The sequence below is a fragment of the Sapajus apella genome, unplaced genomic scaffold (genome assembly GCF_009761245.1).
Source record: "Sapajus apella isolate SASKATOON/1434 unplaced genomic scaffold, GSC_monkey_1.0 scaffold266, whole genome shotgun sequence".
NCBI classification, from domain to species: Eukaryota; Metazoa; Chordata; class Mammalia; order Primates; family Cebidae; genus Sapajus; species Sapajus apella.
In genome coordinates, this window is record NW_022437206.1 from 203230 (window position 1) to 222056 (window position 18827).

The following is an 18827-nucleotide window of genomic DNA, read 5'->3' on the forward strand; positions in this document are numbered from 1 at the left end:
CACTCTTCAATCAAGCCAGCATTTGGTCATGTCTTCTGTCATTCAGGGTCTGAGGCGGCGGGGACTTAAACCTTATCCAATCAGCGAGCTGCTCTGGGAACCGTCCAATCAGGCATGGAGCTGGAGAGGAAAGGCTGGCTTCTGGGATGTGGCGGCGGTTTTGTCTCTTGCTGCAGCCGGCGTTCCAGGTTTTGTCTTCGCTGTCCTCTGCTCCTAGAGGTCCAGCGTGTGTGAGACCTGCTGGTACTGGAGATCCACAGTTAAGATGCCAGGACCCCCTGGAAGCCAAGAAACGGTGTGAGTGCCGGGTCCGATATCCCAAGATCGGGGAAGGGGCTGTGGGGACCCAGACCTCCCCGCAGTCAGCTCAGCAATGTGCCCCCAGTTCTCCTTGCTCAGCTCGGCCTCAGTCCCCTTCAGCAATAAGATGGCGTCTGCGCAGTGACTGTCCCCTGGCCTGGAGCCCTCTCTGGGCAGCTCTGCACCCGCAGCTCCGGGTCTCTTCCAGATTTTCTCTTTTAGGGACCACCGGAGGGTTGCCAGGGGAGAATCCTGACTCGGCTTCCGGGTCATGAATGGGAAGAGCTTTGGTTTGCTTTAGGGGGTTCTCAGTTTCTCATTTCTCCTATTAAAAATTTGTGGGAGTTATTGCGAAAATGTTTTTTATGACTGGGTGATTTCAAGCAGAATTCCAAGGCTTTGCTTTTCAAATGCTACCAAGAAAAACAATAGGGAAAATTTCTGCTGCATTTTAGCTGTAGAAAATGAATACATTTCCGGTCAGAAGCAGTAGCGCATGCCTGTAATCCTAGTACTTTGAAAGGCCAAGGCTGGTGGATCACCTGAGGTCAGGAGTTTGAGACCAGCCTGGCGAACGTGGCAAAACCCCGTCTCTACTAAAAATACAAAAATTGGCCTGGCGTGGTTTAGGGCATCTATAAACCCAGCTACTGGGGAGGCTGAGGCCACAGAATTGTTTGAACCCAGGTGGCAGAGGTTACATTGAACCCAAGATCATGCCACTTCACTCCAGCCTGGGCGAAAAAGCGATACTCTGTCTCAAAAAAAAAAAAAAAAAATTTTTTTTTTACAAGAAAATGTAGATAATTGCTAAGTTATGTAGCGTAATAAAAATATCACTTCATCTTTTTGCAGGGTAAATTTGTGACAGTAAATATCTCTGTTCTGTATCCTATTATCTTGACTTCTGAGTTTCATGCTAAATTTTATGAGATAAGAGTTGGTACCGCCTAGAAATGTTCCCATATTACTAATTGTTTACTACATGATTTTTTTTTTTTTAATTGGGTCTCTGTAGATACTCAAAAATTGCCAATGTCGACTATATTGCAAGTCGTCCTGGGGGGTATTGGAAAATGTTTTCAATTAGAAATAATCGAATCTTGGATAAACCTCATTAGCTATGATACTGCCACTGCGCAAAGCTTACTACCTGATATTTAATGAAAAAATGCGACAAGACATATATTGTCTGAAAGGAATAGATACTTTTGCTTTTCTCATTGAGGTTTAAAATGTAAGCACCTTATGCTTTTGTCCCTTTAGATGAACATTGCGTTTGAGTAATGTTGCTGAATTTTTCACACACGTTGTTGTGAAAACCAAGTTAAATAATTCTGATATGAAAATAAAAGCTTGAGCCTGGTGCCTCCAAGCTCAGGCTAATATTGAACCTCCAAAAGAAGATTATTAACCACCCAATTGTTTTCTGAAGAGTCTCCCTTGCAGATGTCCCAGCCTGCTCATCCCAGCCATGGAAGAATCCTTTATAGTACGAGAAGCAGAGCAGGTGAAACCTCATGTCTACTAAAAATACAAAAATTAGCCTGGTGTGGTGGCAGGCACCTGTAGTCCCAGCTACTCTGGAGGCTGAGGCAGGAGAATCGCTTGAACCTGGGAGGTGGAGGTTGCAGTGAGCCAAGAACACGCCATTGCACTATAGCCTGGGTGACAGAGTAAGACTTCATCTCAAAATAAATTATTAAATAAACTCCAAAGGAGTATTGCAACAGAAGGAAGTACTACTATAAGATCTGTAAAAATTGCAAAGTTCAGGCAGACAAGGGCTTTCTTTTACAGGAAGGAACAAACAGGATTAGAAAGAAGATGGAAGGGAAATTTCAGATGGGGGGTGAAAAAATCAGATTCTAGATTAATGTTTTACCCTGAAGTCAGCATGTCCTTAGGAGGGACATAACATAGGGTTGTATTTTGACTCAGATTGAGTGTAGCTGAATGTTCAGGAGCCTGTGGGCAGGAGAGAGACTTAAGCGAAATTTGATTAAAAATATTTTATTTTGACCACTGAAGAAAAATTCAGCTGATTTTTAAAATGACAACAAGAAGAAAAAGTGCAAAGTCTATGTTTGGCTATGTGATAGGTAAGAAAATAGAGCACCAACTAAGTCGTAATGGAAAGCCTGTATCTTTCCATAAACTGTTTCTGGAGAACACAAAGCATCAAGAATTTTATTAATCACAGCTGTTTATCAGTATTATCTGTGTGCTTCATCTTTCTCCATTTTTTATTTTGTGCTATAGTTTTCATTTTCTTTCTTTCTTTTCTTTTCTCCCTCCCCTTCCCTCCCCTCTTTTCTTTTAACCAGGCTGGAGTGCAGTGGTGCAATCTCGGCTCATTACAACCTCCACCTCCTGGGTTCAAGCAATTCTCCTGCCTTAGCCTCCTCAGTAGCTGGGAATACAAGTGCACTCCACCGCCCCCAGCTAATCTTTGAATTTTTAGTAGTGACAGTTTCACTATGTTGGTCAGGATTGTCTTGAACTCCTGACCTCGTGATTCACCCACCTCGACCTCCCAAAGTGCTGGAATTACAGGCGTCAGCCACCCCGCCAGGCCACATTTCCTTCATTTGACTTTTTCTGGGGGTTTTTGTGTGTGTGTGTGTGTGTGTGTTTTTTTTAATTTCCTTTGAAACTACTGCAAAGGGTTGTGTTTTTTGTAATGAGCTGATAAATGTAGCTACAGTGTTTTCCTGAGCTGCGTGAGTAGCGCTAACAAGTTATGAAACTTGAGGGAGTTTACAGGAGTTCACAGTTTTTAAACAGTAGCTTAGAAGCATAGATAGGCCTATGGGGTTTCTGACTGGGATCTGCCATTAGGACAATGTTGTGAGACTGTGCCCTGAATCAGGGTCTATGCTGACTCTGCATAGTATCAGAATTCAAATTCAAATGTTAGTCAGTGAGTTGGTGTTGGAGAAAGCCTTGGTGTTCAGCAAACTACAGATTTGGTACAAGAGAAAAGATATCACAGAGGCCTGGCCTGGAATCCAACTCTGGTTGTCTGGGAATGGAAGGCTCTGCTCTCCTGTACACAGGCTGTCACACTGCCCATTGTCCTGTGATTCCAGGTCTCCTCCCAGGATTTAAGAGGATAAAAGAGGAGGCCGGGCGCGGTGGCTCACGCCTGTAATCCCAGCACTTTGGGGGGCCGAGGCAGGTGGATCACGAGGTCAAGAGATCGAGACCATCCTGGTCAACATGGTGAAACCCTGTCTCTACTAAAAATACAAAAAATCAGCTGGGCCTGGTGGCGCGTACCTGTAATCCCAGCTACTCAGGAGGCTGAGGCAGGAGAATTGCCTGAACCCAGGAGGCGGAGGTTGCGGTGAGCCAAGATCGTGCCATTGCACTCCAGCCTGGGTAACGAGCAAAACTCCGTCTCAAAAAAATAAACGCCAAAAAACAAAAAAAAACAAAACTTAGAGGAAAGAACTCTGATAGCAGACCCCCTTTTTCCACAGCTGTCACCACGGGATTCCCACTCACTCACAGGCATACCCACTAGATACTAACATGTCCACACCTCTCCCACGACTAGGCACCACACTGAGAAATTTCACAACACCATTTTTGATTCTAGTGTTTCTTGGCAAAAACCTACAAAAGTATCTACAAGCCTCCTTGCATATCCCCACCCCCAGACACTGAATCTGCAGCAGCAGCCTGTTTTCCTCACCGAGGGCTCTGGACCACCTGTTCTTAATCTCATCTGCCTGCATAAACACAAACAAGCATCAGAGTATACCTCCACCCGAGCCGCTGTCTGTAGCACAGACCAGTTCTTCCGCCTACATCACACTGTTTCCCACTTACAGATTTTTATTTAACTTTTATTTTTGGCTCAGGGGTACACATGTAGGTGTTTTATGCAGCTAAAACTGTGTCATGGGGATTTGGTGTGCAGATTACTTTGTCACTGAGGTACTAAGCATAGCACCAAACAGGTGCTTTTTCTTTTGCTCTTTGTCCTCCCATTCACCAGCCTCAACTAAGTCTCAGTGTCTGTTGTTCCCGTCTGTGTTCCTGTGTTTTTATAATTCATCTTTTACTTAGAAATAACATGCATCTGGTTTTCTGCTGCTGCATTAGTTTTCTAAGAATGGTTTCCAGCTTCATCTATGTTGCTTCAAAGGACGTGTGTGTGTGTGTGTGTGTGTGTGTGTGTGTGTGTGTTGTAATGACTATGCAGTATTCTATATTTCTGTATCATATTTTATTTCTATTAAACCTTTTATTTTATTTTTAAAGACAGAGTCTCACTTTTTGCCCAGTCTGGAGTACATTGGCATGATCTCAGCTCATTTCAGCCTCAACCTCCCAGGCTCAAGCAGTCCTCTTCTACTTCAGTCCCCCAAGTAGCTGGGACTACAGGCACACACCAGCAGGCCTGGCTAAATTTCTTTTTTTTTTTGTAGAAACGGGGTCTTGCCATGTTGCCCTGGCTGCTCTCAGACTTTTGAGCTCAGGCAGTTTACAGCCTCAGCCCCTCAAAGTGCTGAGATTACAGATGTGAGACAACATGTCTAACGATATTGTATTTTCTTTATCCAGTATGCAATTGATGAACATTTAGGTTGATTCCATGTCTTTGCTATTGTGAATAGTGCTGCAATGAACATGCGTATGTCTTTAGAATAGAATAATTTATATTTTATTGGGTGTATGCCCAGTTATGAGGTTGCTGGGTCAAAAGGTAATTCTGTTTTTAGTTCTGTGGGGAATCGTCACACTGCTTTTCACAATGGTTGAGCTAATTTATACTCCCACCGACAGTGTATAAGCATTCCCATTTCTCTGTAACCTTGCAAGCATCTGTTGTATATTCACTTTCTAATATTAACCATTCTCACTGGTGTGCGATGATATTTCACTGTGATTTTTCTTTGAATTTTTCTAATAATTAGTGATGAGCATTTTTTATATGCTTGTTAGCCACATGTATTTTTTCTTTTTAATGTTATTTGTCTACTTTTTATTGAGGTTTTTTTATTTTCTGTAAACTTAGGTTTCTTATAAATCATGAGTATTGGACCTTTGTCAAAAGCATAGTTTGCAAATATTTTTTTTTTATTCTGTGTGTTGTTTGTTTACTGTGTTGATGGTTTCCTTTGCTGTGAAGAAGCTTTTTAGCTTAATTAGGTTCCATTTGTCAATTTTTGTTTTTATTGCAATTGCTTTTGGCATCTTTATCTAAAAATTACCTGTTTCTATATGGTATTTCCTAAGTTATCTCACATTTTTTGTTTTGTTTTTTATAAATTGAAGTTTTACATTTAAATCTTTAATATATCTTGAGTTGATTTTTGTATATGGTTTAATGAAAGCATTCAGTTTCAATCATATACATAGTGCTAACTGGTTCTTCCAGCACCATTTATTAAATAGGGAATTCTCCCCAGATTCCTTCTGTTAGCTTGTCAAAGACCAGATGGTTGTAGGTATGTGGCATTATTTCTGGGCTTTCTATTCTGTTGCATTGGTCTATGAATGAGTTTGTTTTTGTATCAGTACCATGCTGCTTTGTTTACTGTAGCCCTGTAGTATAGTTTGAATTCAGGTAATGTAATGACTTAAGCTTTGTTCTTTTTGCTTATGATTGCCTTGGCTATTTGGGCTCTTTTTTGGTTCCATATAAATTTTAAAATATATATATATATGTTTTGTTCTGTTAAGAAAAATTTTTGGTAGCTTGATAAAAATAGCATTAAATCTGTAATTTTTTGGGCTGAATACCATTTTAATAATATTGGTCTTTTCTATCCATGAGCCTGAAATGGTTTTCCATTTGTTTGTTTTATCTCTGACTTCTTTAAGCAGACTTTTGTCAGTCTTGTCATAAAGATCTATCACCTCCCTCATTAGCTATGTTCCTAGATATTTTATTCTCTTTGTAGTGATTGTGAATGGAATTTCATTTTTGATCAGGCTTTTGGCATGCATATTTTTGATTTATAGAGATGCTACTAATTTTTGTGCATCTATTTTGTATGCTGAAATTTTTCTGAAGTTTTTTTGTCAGTTTAGAATGCATTTCTGCCAAGATTATAGAGTTTTCCAGATACAGCATTATGTCTTCTGCAAACAAAAATAAGTTTCTTTCTCTCTTCCTGTTTGTATGTCATTTATTTTTTTATCTTGCCTAATTGCTGTGACCAGGACTTCCAGTTTTATGTTGAATAGGAGTGTTGAAAGAAGGCATCCTTGTCTTGTGCCAGTTTTCAAAGAAAAACGATTCCAGATTGTGTATATTCAGTATGTTGGCTGTGGGTTTGTGATAGATAATTCATTATTTTGAAGTATGCAGCTTCCATGCCTAGTTTGTTGAGGCTTTTTAACATAAAAATGTTAAATTTTATTGGAAGTCTTTTCTGCATCTATTGACATAATTTTGTGTTTTCTGTCTTTAGTTCTGTTTATGTGATGAATCACATTTATTCTTTTTTTTTTTTTTTGAGAGTCTCTGTTGCCCAGGCTAGAGTGCAATGGTGCAATGTCAGCTCACTGCAAACTTTGCCTTCTGGGTTCAAGCTATTCTTTTGCCTCAGCCTCCCAAGCAGCTAGATTACAGGTGCCTGCTACCATGCCTGACTGATTTTTGAATTTTTAATAGAGACATGATTTTGCCATGTTGGCCAGCGTGGCCTTGAAGTCCTGACCTCAGATGATCTGAATTTATATGGAACCAATATATATATATAGGTCTAAAGTTTTCTTCTTTTGTTTTCTCTCTGTCAAGCTTTGGTGTCAGAATCATGCTGTTTTTAAGTTTTTGAAAGAAGTAGAAATGGTACTAGCTCTCCTTTGTACATCTAATAGAATTCAGCTGTGAATCTGTTTGTTTCTGGACTATTTTGACTGGTAGGCAACTGTGTTACTAGTTCGATCTTTGAGCTTATTACTGACCTATTAAGGGATTTGATTTCCTTTTATTCAGTCTTGAGAGGATATATTTGTTCAAGAATTTGTTCATTCCTTCTAGATTTTCAAGTTCGTGTGCATAGAGGTGTTCATAGTAGATTTTAGTATTTTTTTGTGGGGTCAGTAGTTATGTCTCTTTTGCATTTTTTTTTTTTTTTTGAGACGGAGTTTCGCTCTTGTTGCCCAGGCTGGAGTGCAATGGCGCGATCTCGGCTCACCGCAACCTCCGCCTCCTGGGTTCAGGCAATTCTCCTGCCTCAGCCTCCTGAGTAGCTGGGACTGCAGGCACGCGCCACCATGCCCAGCTGATTTTTTGTATTTTTAGTAGAGACGGGGTTTCACTATGTTGACCAGGATGGTCTTGATCTCTTGACCTCGTGATCCACCCGCCTCGGCCTCCCAAAGTGCTGGGATTACAGGCGTGAGCCACCGCGCCCGGCTCTTTTGCATTTTTAATTGTGTTTATTTGGATCGTTTTTTCTTCATTATCGTTTTTTTCTTCATAATCTTGCTAATGGTTTATTTTATTTTTAAAAATATTTTACTCCTGCAATTCTTAATCTTGTAGAGTTTTTCATATCAAAATCTTCTTCTGTTCAGAAATGATTTTGGTTATTTCTTGTCTTCTGCTAACTTAGGGGTTTTTTGCTCTTGCTTCTCTCAGTTTTTCATTTATGATGTCAGGTTGTTAAACTGAGGTCCCTTTTCTTTCCTTTTTCTTTTCCTTTCTTTTCTTTTTTTTTTTTTTTTTTGAGTCTGACTCTGTCACTCAGGCTGGAGTACAGTGCTGCGATCTCAGCTCACCGCAACCTCCACCTTCTGGGTCCCAGCGATTCTCCTGCCTCAGCTTCCCGAGTAGCTGGGATTATAGGTGCCGGCCACTGCCCCTGGTTAATGTTTTGTATTTTTAGTAGAGATGGGGTTTCACCACACTGGCCTGGCTGATCTCAAACTCCTGACCTAAACTGAGGTTTTATGAACTTTTTGATGTAAGCATTTAATGCTATAAATTTTTCTTCTAACATGACCTTAGCTGTGTTGCAAAAATTCTGATATGTTGTATCTTTGTTCTCATTTTTTTCAAAGAACTTCTTGGTTCCTGCCTTAATTTCATTATTTACCCCAAAGTAATTCAAGTTTAGCTTGTTTAATTTCCATGTATTTGTATAATTCATGTTTTTTTTTATTGAATTACATTTTTATCAAGCTGTGGCTTCTGTGTGTGGTTCATATAAGTTTGGAATTTTTAAATTTGCTGAGGATTGTTTTGCTTCTGACTGTGTGATCAATTTTAGAGTATGTGCCACCTGGTGATGAGACGACTGTATACTATGTTATTTTTAGATGGAGAGTTCTGTAGAAATCTATTAGGAATATTTAGTCAAGTGTTGACTTTGAGTCTTAATATCTTTGTTAATTTTCTGCCTCAACAATGTTTCTACTAGTATCTGTGGGTGTTGTGGTCTCCTACTATTATTGTGTCAGTATCTCATTCTCTTCATAGGTCTCTAACAACTTGATTTATTTATGTACACCCATCAATTTATTATAACACCTTTCTCTCTTCTGTTTTTTTTTTTTTTTTTTTTTACCTTAAACATTCTTTCAGGTTAACAATTCAGATGTCCAAGAGTTCAAGAACATGTCCACTGACATGGTTGTTTTAGGTGAAAATATAAATTAAAAATAAAAGACTTTATTCACATATGTGAACCTAGGGGAGGGTGTTTTGTTCATCTCTGTTTCATTAAAGCATTTAGATTATATGTAGATTTTTTTCTCTGCTTTTTGGAAATATATTTAAATTATATTAACAGCTAAATAAACCTTTTGTCCTTTTTGACTCAGGGTTATCTTTATTTGGGATTTAAAATTTACTGCTTTGTTTTTGCTTTGGCAAAGGTTTATTTAAAGGTAGAATCAAATTTAGCAATACAGAATGATCAAGACTAAAAGATAGAGAGTAAGTTCCTTTGACAGAAATGTGATTATCCAAGGTAATTTTTGACAGGCTGAAGTACTTACAATGCAAATGCAAGAATAGTTCAGTGTGTAAACTGAATGGTGAAGTTTGTAGTATTTTTTTTTTATTACTTTAGAACAGTTAGCATAGTTACGTGTAGTGTTTTTAGACAACCTGCATTTATATAAACAGTATATTCTACGATAGTATGAATATTTGGCAACAATATTTACTTTGAATAAATTTCTTAAATAGTTATTTTAATATTGTTACTCATACTTTTAAAATACAAAGTGTTTTAACTGTATTATAGTTAATTCTTCAAAATACTACATACATTATGAATAGTACATTAAAATCATTAATGCTTATTTATATCTAATATTAAAAAATTTCTACCAAATTATTACAGTAGATATTAGTGTGACACGCATATTAATTTAATGGAGTCTCATTCTGTCTCCCAGGCTGAAGGGCAGTGGCATGATCTCAGCTCACTGCAACCTCCGCCTCCTGGGTTCAAGCAATTTTCCTGCATCAGCCTCTAGAGTAGCTGTGATTACAGGCACCCACCACCACGCCTAGCTAATTTTTGTATTTTTAGTAGAGACGGGGTTTCACCATGTTGGCCAGGCTGGTCTCAAACTCCTGACCTCAGGTGATCTGCCCCACCTCAGCCTCTGAAAGTGCTGGGATTACAGGCATGAGCCACCACACCTGGGCTTGAATATTGCTGTTATTACAGGTCAAATAAAAGACAGGTGATATGGCCACTCAAAAACAATAAAAGCTCTTCAGTTAGCTATGTTGCAAGCTCTAATATATTCCACTATATAAACAGAGTCAGATTTTAATTATTCATCAGAAAGTGCTGGTGGAAGTTCATGCCTTGGAAACACTTAACTGATGCAAAAGGATGTTCTTTTCTTTTTAAAAATTTACTGACAAGTTGCTCTAGTAACCCAAAGATGTGAAGGAGAAAGCAGCTGCCTCACTGCACAGACATTGATTTATTCAGATGTTTCAATGTCTTATGATACAATAAAACCACAAAAATTTTCTTAACAAACAAAAAGTGCTGGTGGAAATTATGAGATACATTCCAACACAGATTCCCCATTCAGTGGCTAGAAGACAAGAGAGCAGCAAACATGAAAGATAAACCTTATAAAATTCTTCTGAGAATATGCCTCCTTCCTTAATAATGTTAATGTTTTTTTGTTAAAAATATCCCAGGCTGGAGTTTAGTGGTGTGATCTCAACTCACTGCAACTTCTGACTCCCAGGTTCAAGTGATTCTCCTGTCTCAGCCTCCCGAGTAGCTGAGATTACAGGCACTTGTCACCAAGCCTGGTTAATTATTTTTGTATTTTTCATAGAGGTGGGGTCTCACCGTGTTGGCCAGGCTGGCCTCAAACTGCTGATCTCCAGTGATCCACCCACTTTGGCCTCCCAAAGTGCTGGGATTACAGGCGGGAGCCACCGCGCCCGGCCACCTTAAATGTTTTTAATGCTGATAGTAGCTGTTTACTTCGAGTGGTTAGAGAGCAATTTTTTTGTAGAGCTATACTTTCTGGCTGAATTGATCAATCTTATATCTAATCTGACTTTTTCTTAAGATGCTTTTAATTTTTTTTCTCTCAATATAGTCTTTCTCAAAAAAGTGCTGGGATTACAGGCGTGAGCCACCTTGCCCGGCCAAGAGCTGTTTTTATGTCCAATGCTTTAGGTTCCCTTTAAACCTATTAGTTTCCCTGTGTGTCTGTGAATGAGTTGGGCTGTCACAGTGAGAATTTTTGGAGCTATCTCTATCTGGATTCCTACTTGAAATCCAGCAGTATTTTCTTCATCGCCGAGACACTGGGTCCCATTTTCATTATTGTGAAGGTGCAGTTCTACCCAGGAGACCTGCAGGCTCTCCTCCTGCAGCTCATACTTCACTCTGATGTGACACTGGAGTACTGTTGTGGCAATTGGGGTTCTCATAAGTTGTGAGTTGTTAGCTGTGAGTTCTGTGCTGTGGAATGTGCCTCAATTGCAAATGGTAGGGGTCAAGTGAATACACTAATCCCCAGGGGATGGCAAGCGGGAGTGCTAGAGCCCAGTGCTCAGAAAATAGAGAGCCATTGATTTAAAATGTACATAGACAAGAAGATTGCACCCTAATCAACCATTTTTGCAGAAAAAAAATTTTTGCACTGGGCTTCTAATTGTAAAACTACACTCAGTCATGAAGATGTGAAAAGTTTATTTTGTTATTAAATATAATTAATTAGCATGCATGGACGGCCTCCCCAGTTACAAGGTGAATTTAGGATAAACTATGTATGATATGGTTCTCTATGTTTTTCTACTTTTGAACTAATTATGATGACCGTCTTTCTGTCTTTGCAGTCTTTTAAGGAGATTGACTATGATACATTTTACAGTCAGATTTAATTTTGTAATCATACAAAATTAGTTCTGTTTTCTTCTTCCCCTTCCTCCCTCTCTCCCTCCCTCCCTTCCTCCCTTCCTTTCTTCCCTCCCTGTTTTTTTTTTTTTTTTTTTTTTCCTCTCTTGTTGCCGAAGCTGGACTGCAATAGCAGGATCTCAACTAACCGAAACCTCTGCCTCCCATGTTCAAGCGATTCTCAGTCTCCCGAGAAGCTGGGATTCGAGGCATGCTCCACCATGCCCAGCTAATTTAGTATTTTTAGTTGAAATGCAGTTTCTTCATGTTGGTCAGGCTGGTCTTGAACTCCCAACCTCAGGTGATCTGCCCACCTTAGCCTTCCAAAGTGCTGGGATTACAGGCATGAGCCATCGTGTTTAACATTTTTCTGTTTTTTGAGATGAAGTCTCCCTCTTGTTTCTCAGGCTGGAGTGCAATAGTGATCTCGGCTCACTGCAACCTCCGCATCCCGGGTTCAAGCAATTCTCCTGCCTCAGCCTCCCAGGTAGCCGGGATTACAGGCACCTGCCACCACTCCTGGCTAATTTTTGTATTTTAAGTAGAGATGGGGTTTCGCCATGTTGGCCAGGCTTGTCTTGAACTTCTGACCCCAGGTGATCCACCCACCTTGGTCTTCCAAAGTGCTGGGATTACAGGTGTGAGCCACTGTCCCTGGCCAAGAAACAACTTATTATCAGTTTACTCTGTTGTCTCTTTTTTTACTTTTACAAATCCGTTATTTAAAAAACAAAAACAAACCAACCAAAAAAAGTCTTGCTCTGTCACCCAGAGACATGATGTGAGGAAATCTCTCGTTCCATTGTACATTACTTGCTGTAACACCCAAAAATGCAGAGTGAGGTTGATCTCACCTTCCCCTAAGTTTTGGCCTCTGCCTCAGATTTACAAGACAAGGCAGACTTTGGATTGAAAATGTACAGAAAACTGAGAGAAGGCATTTTCTGCATTGTAAGATGTCAACAGACATCTTAAAGTCCCTCTTTGAGAGTGTGGCTCTTTGAGCTTTTCAGGTCTTGTTCAGTGACCTGCTACAGTTCTGTGAGAGGGTCCCAGGGTAAGTAGAATCTGATGGCAGAATCTGTAAGTGTAAATGACTGTCTTAGGAGTGAAAGATCAAGACTACGAAGTATCCAGAGCCATAACCACAGCTATTCCTATGTGTAAAAATGTGATACTGGAGTAGAGTATTCTTGTCTTTCCTCTTACCCAAGAGCTACCTCATTGGGACAGGTAATCCAGGTTCTGGAGCTCCACCAAAGCAGCTCCATTTTTTATTTAGAATCAGCCTGAATTGGCTGAGCATGGTGGCTCATGCCTGTAATCCCAGCACTTTGGGAGGTCGAGGTGGGTGGATCACCTGACGTCAGGAGTTTGAGAGCAGTCTGTCCAACATGGTGAAACTGTATCTCTGCTAAAAATACAAACATTAGCCCTGTGTGGTGGTGTGTGCCTGTAGTTCCAGCTACCTGGGAGGCTCAGGCAGGAAAATCACTTGAACCTAGGAGGCAGAGTTTGCAGTGAGCCAATATTGCATCATTGCACTCTAGTCTGGGCAACAGAGTGAGACTCTGTCTCAAAAAAAAAAAAAAAAGAATCAACCTGACTCTCTCCTCCCTTACTTATCAGTGGGCCACCAGCACAGGGTCACTGGGAACGCTATCACAGTCACCTAGGCATCTTTGAGTTATTTGAGAATGTCCAGAGCAGCATTTTATTAGGCTGACAAGAGTGGTTAATTCTACTTCTCAGCTAAAGAGAAATTACTCATTCTGTGTTTTTTCTTCTTTTCTTCTGAGAAGTGTCTGTTCATCTATTGCCTACTTCGTGATGGTATTGTTTGTTTTTTTCTTGTAAATTTTTTAAAGTTTCTTGTAAATTCTGGATATTAGACCTTTGTCAGTTATATTTCTGCCATTCTATAGGTTGTTTGTTCAGTGGTGATTTCTCCTTTTTTTTCTTTTTAAATGTGTGTATTTGATTTCTCTCTCTCTTTTTTTACTAGTCTAGCCAGCCAGCAGTTTTTTTTTTTTTTTTTTTTTTTTTTTTTTTTTTTTTAGAAATGGTCTCACTCTGTCACCCAGGATAAAGTGCAGTGACGTGATCTTGGGTCACTGCAACCTCTACCTCCTGGTTTCAAGCAATTCTTTCTGCCTCAGCCTCCTGAGTAGCTGGGATTACAGGCAACCACCACCACACCCAGCTACATTTTCTATTTTATAGTAGAGATGGAGTATTGACATATTGGCGAGGCTGATCTTGAACTCCGGATCTCAGGTGATCTGCCTGCCTTGGCCCCCTACATTGCTGAGATTACTAGCATAAACCATCACACCCAGTGTTAGCTTTTTTGAATGTGATGTTAGGGTGTCAAGTTGAGATTTTTCTAGCTTTGTGATGTGGGCATTTAGTGCTATAAATTTTCCTCTTAACACTGTTTGAGTTGTGTCTCAGAGATTCTGGTATGTTGTGTCTTTGTTCTCATTGGTTTAAAATAACTTCTTGATTTCTGCTCCAATTTTATTATTTACCCAGGAGTCATTGAGGAGCAGGTTGTTCATTTTTATATGTAAATGTGTAGCTTTGAGTAAGTTAATCCTGAGTTCTAATTTGACTATGCTGTGGTCTGACAGCCTGTACGATGTCAGTCCTGTTGCATTGCCTGAGGAGTGTTTTACTTCCAGTTATGTGGTTGATTTTAGAAAACTGCTATGTGGCACTGAGAAGAATGTATATTCTGTTAACTTGGGACGGTAATTCTGTAGATGCCTATCAGGTCCACTTAATCCAGAGCTGAGTTCAAGTCCTGAATATCCTTGTTAATTTTTTGTTTTGTTGATCTGTCTAGTATTGACAGTGGAGTGTTAAACTCTCCCACTATTATTGTGTGGGCATCTAAGTCTCTTTGTAGGTCTATAAGAACTTGTTTTATGAATCTGGGTGCTCCTGTATTGGGTGCATGTATATTTAGGATAGTTAGTTCTTTATCCAATTTGCCAGTCTGTGTCATTGTATTGGGACATTTAGTTCATTTAAATTTAAGGTTAGTATTGTTCTGTGTGAAGCTGATCCTGTCATCATGATGCTATTTGGTTATTTTGTACACTAGTTGATGTGTTTCTTCATAGTGTCATTGTTCTTTATGGTGTGTTTTTGCAATGGCTGGTACTGGTTTTTCTTTTCCTTATTTAGTGCTTTTTTCAGGAGCCTTTGCAAGCCAGCCCTGTGGAGACAAAATCCCTTAGCATTTGTATTTCTGGAAAGGATTTTGTTTCTTTTTCACTCATGAAGCTTAGTTTGGCTAGATATAAAATTATGGGTTCAAAATTCTTTAAGAATGTTAAATATTATCCTCTACTGTCTTCTGACTTGTAGTGTTTCTGCTGAGAGGTTCATTGTTAGTCTGATGGACTTACTTTTGTAGGTGACCTGGCCTTTCTCTCTGGCTGCCCTTAACATTTCTTTGTGTTCATTTCAACCTTGGAGAATCTGATGCTTATGTTTCTTGGGGTTGATCTTGTGGGGTGTCTTAGCGGTGTTCTGTGTATTTCCTGAATTTGAATGTTAGCTTGTCTTGCTAGGTTGGGGAATTTCTCCTGGAGAATATCCTGAAGTATGTTTTCCAGTTTGTTTCCATTCTCCCTGTTTCCTTCAGATATTTCAGCCAATCGTAGGTTTGGTCTTTTTATGTAGTCTCATATTTTTTCAGAGGCTTTATTTAATGGCTTTTTTTTTTTTTTTTTTTTTTTTTTTTTTTACTATTGCACATCACTCCTTTATTATACTGATCTGGAAAAAGGATTTAGTACAGTTATGCTCAAAGAACACTGGACCCCTGTGGCAGAACCAAGCAACTAGAACATGATTCAGAAATCAGTGAGACACTTGGACAGGACCAAGAGGCATTTCACTGCCACAAAATAAGGTGGGGACGGATTTGGAAACACACAGCAGGAAGTGCTCCTGCCCCTCAGAGGTAGGAGCTGATCTCATATTGATATGAGGAATGGCTTATATTCTGATGACCGTATGTGGTACTATTTCAACCGCCACAAGAAACCCCAAAAGGGTTATTGTTTTGTACTATTTATATATACTATACTTTCTTTTTTTATATAAAAGTAAATGTAACACCTAAACTAAATTCAGGATTCATCCCAACCTTCTAGAGCCAGCTTCTCTGGGGTCAGGGAGGAAACAGTTGTTACATCACCATGCAGGTTACATTCATCTGCCACTGGAATGATTAGAGCCCCCAGGCAGTGGCCTGACTGCCAACGAGCAGAGGACTGGCTCCTGAGGGTTTTTTTGTTTTTGTTTTTGTTTTTGTTTTTTGAGACGGAGTTTCGCTCTTGTTACCCAGGCTGGAGTGCAATGGCACGATCTTGGCTCACCGCAACCTCCGCCTCCTGGGTTCAAGCAATTCTTCTGCCTCAGCCTCCCGAGTAGCTGGGACTACAGGCACGTGCCACCATGCCCAGCTAATTTTTGTATTTTCAGTAGAGACGGGGTTTCACCATTTTGACCAGGATGGTCTTGATCTCTTGACCTCATGATCCACCCACCTTGTACTCTCAAAGTGCTGGGATTACAGGCGTGAGCCACCATGCCTGGCCTATTGCTTTTTATTCTTTTTTCTTTAATCTTGTCTGCATGCCCTATTTCAGCAAGATGGTCTTCAAACTCTGATGTGTTTTCTTATACTCTGTCAGTTTGTCTGTTGATACTTGGGTATACTTCATGAAGTTCTCATGCTGTGATTTTTTTACTCCATCAGTTCATTTATGTTTTCCTCTAAACTGGTTAGTTAGCAGCTCCTGTCTCTAACTTTTTATCAAGGTTCTTAGCTTCTTTGCCTTCAGTTAGCACATGCTCCTTTAGCCCAGTAGAGTTTGTTACTACCCGTCTTCTGAAGCCTACTTCTGTCAATTTGTCTATCTCATCCTCTGTCCAGTTCTGCACCCTTGCTGGAGAGGCATTGCAATCATTTGGAGAAGAAAAGGCACTCTTTTCATTTTGGATTTTTAGCATTTTTTTCATTGATTCTTTCTCATCTTCAATACTTTGTCTAGTTTTGATCTTAGAGGCTGCTGACTCTAGGATGGCGTTATTTTGGGGGCTGTTTTTTTGCTGTTGTTCATTGCTTTTTGCTTTGCTTTAAATGGCCAGGTTCGTCTTCTATATGTTTGCAGTGGTTTTCTGGGGGTTCACTTCAGACCCTATTTATCTGGTTCATTCCTGCACCTGGAGATATTACTCAAGGAGGCTGTAGAACAGCAAAGATGGCTGCCTGCTCCTTCCTCTGGGATCTCTGACCTCAAGGAACACCAATCTGCTGCTAGTGGGAAAGTTCCTGTGTAGGGTGTCTGCCAACCCTTGTTGGAGTATCTTGTCCAGTTGGGTGGCATGAGGAACAGGAACCGTTTAATAAAGCACTTTTACTGTCCTTTGGTGGAGGGGGTGCTTTGCTGGGGAGAAGCCCTCTTTTTTGGGCTGCTTGGATTCCTCAGAACTCACAGGAGGAAAAGCTTTGTTTGCTGGTCTGCAGAGACTGCAGTCAATTCTCCCCCTAGGGACACAGGCCCAGGGAGATCAGAGTTCTGTCCCTGCGCCTCTGGCTGAAGTTGTTGGACTTCCTCCAGAAAGACCCCACACAGAGACGAGGGATAGGTCAGGGTCAGGCCTGAAGAGGTGCTCTGGCCGCAGTCTGCCACCACCGGTGTGTTGGGCTGTGGGAGACACCTCTTGGGACCAAGCCGTCCAGCATCCCTGGCTCCAGTAGGGGAAAGGTGTAGCCTGGAGTTGTAGAGATGGCTGTGGCCCTTTCTCTGCCCAAGGAGCTTAGTGTGTTAGGCAGCTATCAGTCTCAGTGCTGGTTGCTGCGCCTCCCCCAGGGAGCTCAAATGGCTTAGACAGCAGGCAGCAGCAGCTGTGGTGCTGGTCACCCCTCCCATGGGATCTCAGGAGGCTTAAGCAGATTTTAGCTGAGAGGTTGTAGGGAATCTGCACAGCTCTGAGGTTGGGACCCTAGGCCCTGGTGGTATGGATTCACAAGTGAAATTTTTCAATCTTTGGGCTACGCAGTTGCATGTAAAAAGCTTGCTTGTGTCGGTTAAGTAGGACGCTCATTCACTGCCTCTTTGGCTAGGGGGTGGGGGCTCCCATGCCCTGTGTGGCTCTCAGGTGGGTTGCCACACCACACTGCTCTTTCTTCCTCTCTGTGGGTCATGCCAGTTGTCTAGTTAGTTCTGATGAGATAACCTGGATACCTCAGGTGCCGGTGCAAAATTCACATGCTATTGCCACTGCTTCTAGCCAGCCATCCTTGCCCCACTCTTAAAAAAAAGCTTTTTTTCTTTAAAGCTAAACAGGTATCAGATTAAGGGGTGCATCTGCTCTGCCTCCTGGAATGCTGTGCATTTAGTACTTGCAAAGCTTTACTTTTCTACTTGTGCCTTTTCTTCCTAATGAGTTTGTTTTAACTACTTTTTAGTTTTATAATAGTGAAGGGTCTCTGAAAAATATTTATTTCCTATATATCAGAGTCTCCTCTACATCCTCAACATCATGGCTTCTTATATGTCCTAAGGAATTCTCATCATGAATTGATGAACTGCAATATTAAGAATATTTTCTTCATGGCTGTGGAACATGGGAAGGTGTGGATATTCAAGATTTCTATTGGGGAAAACCTGGGGTCCTTAGTAAAGGTGGAGAGCATGTAATGTTGAGGTTCCATCTCTGTTCTCCATTAGCTCTATGCAGAACAGGATTAAGAAAATGCTTATTTAAATGAAATGGCACTTATTACCTAGAAAGTTAAAAAAAATTAAAGAATACTTGCTCTTTAGTGTGTGAAAGAAACACTACTTAAAATCACTATTAAAATTAACAGAATATTGGGGATTTGCATCTGGAACTTTACATAAAACTGTTTTCTTTTTTTGAGATAGAGCTTAGCCCTGTCATCAGGCTGGATTGCAGTGGCATGATCTCGGCTTACTGCAACCTCTGCCTTCTGGATTCAAGCAATTCTCCTGCCTCAGCTTCCCCAGTAGCTGGGACTATAAGTGCGTGCCACCACATCTGGCTTAATTTTTGTATTTTTAGTGGAGACAGGGTTTCACCATGTTGGCCAGGATGGTCTCAATCTCTTGACCTCATGTTCCA

At 40.5% G+C, this 18827-nt stretch overlaps 1 non-coding gene across 1 annotated transcript; it reads right to left on the bottom strand.

Moving 5' to 3' along the window:
• Positions 1 to 1309: 1309 nt before the first annotated feature.
• Positions 1310 to 1447, bottom strand: LOC116545422. The gene has a single exon (XR_004266306.1). It is a non-coding gene; the product is annotated as a U4 spliceosomal RNA (small nuclear RNA).
• Positions 1448 to 18827: the final 17380 nt, after the last annotated feature.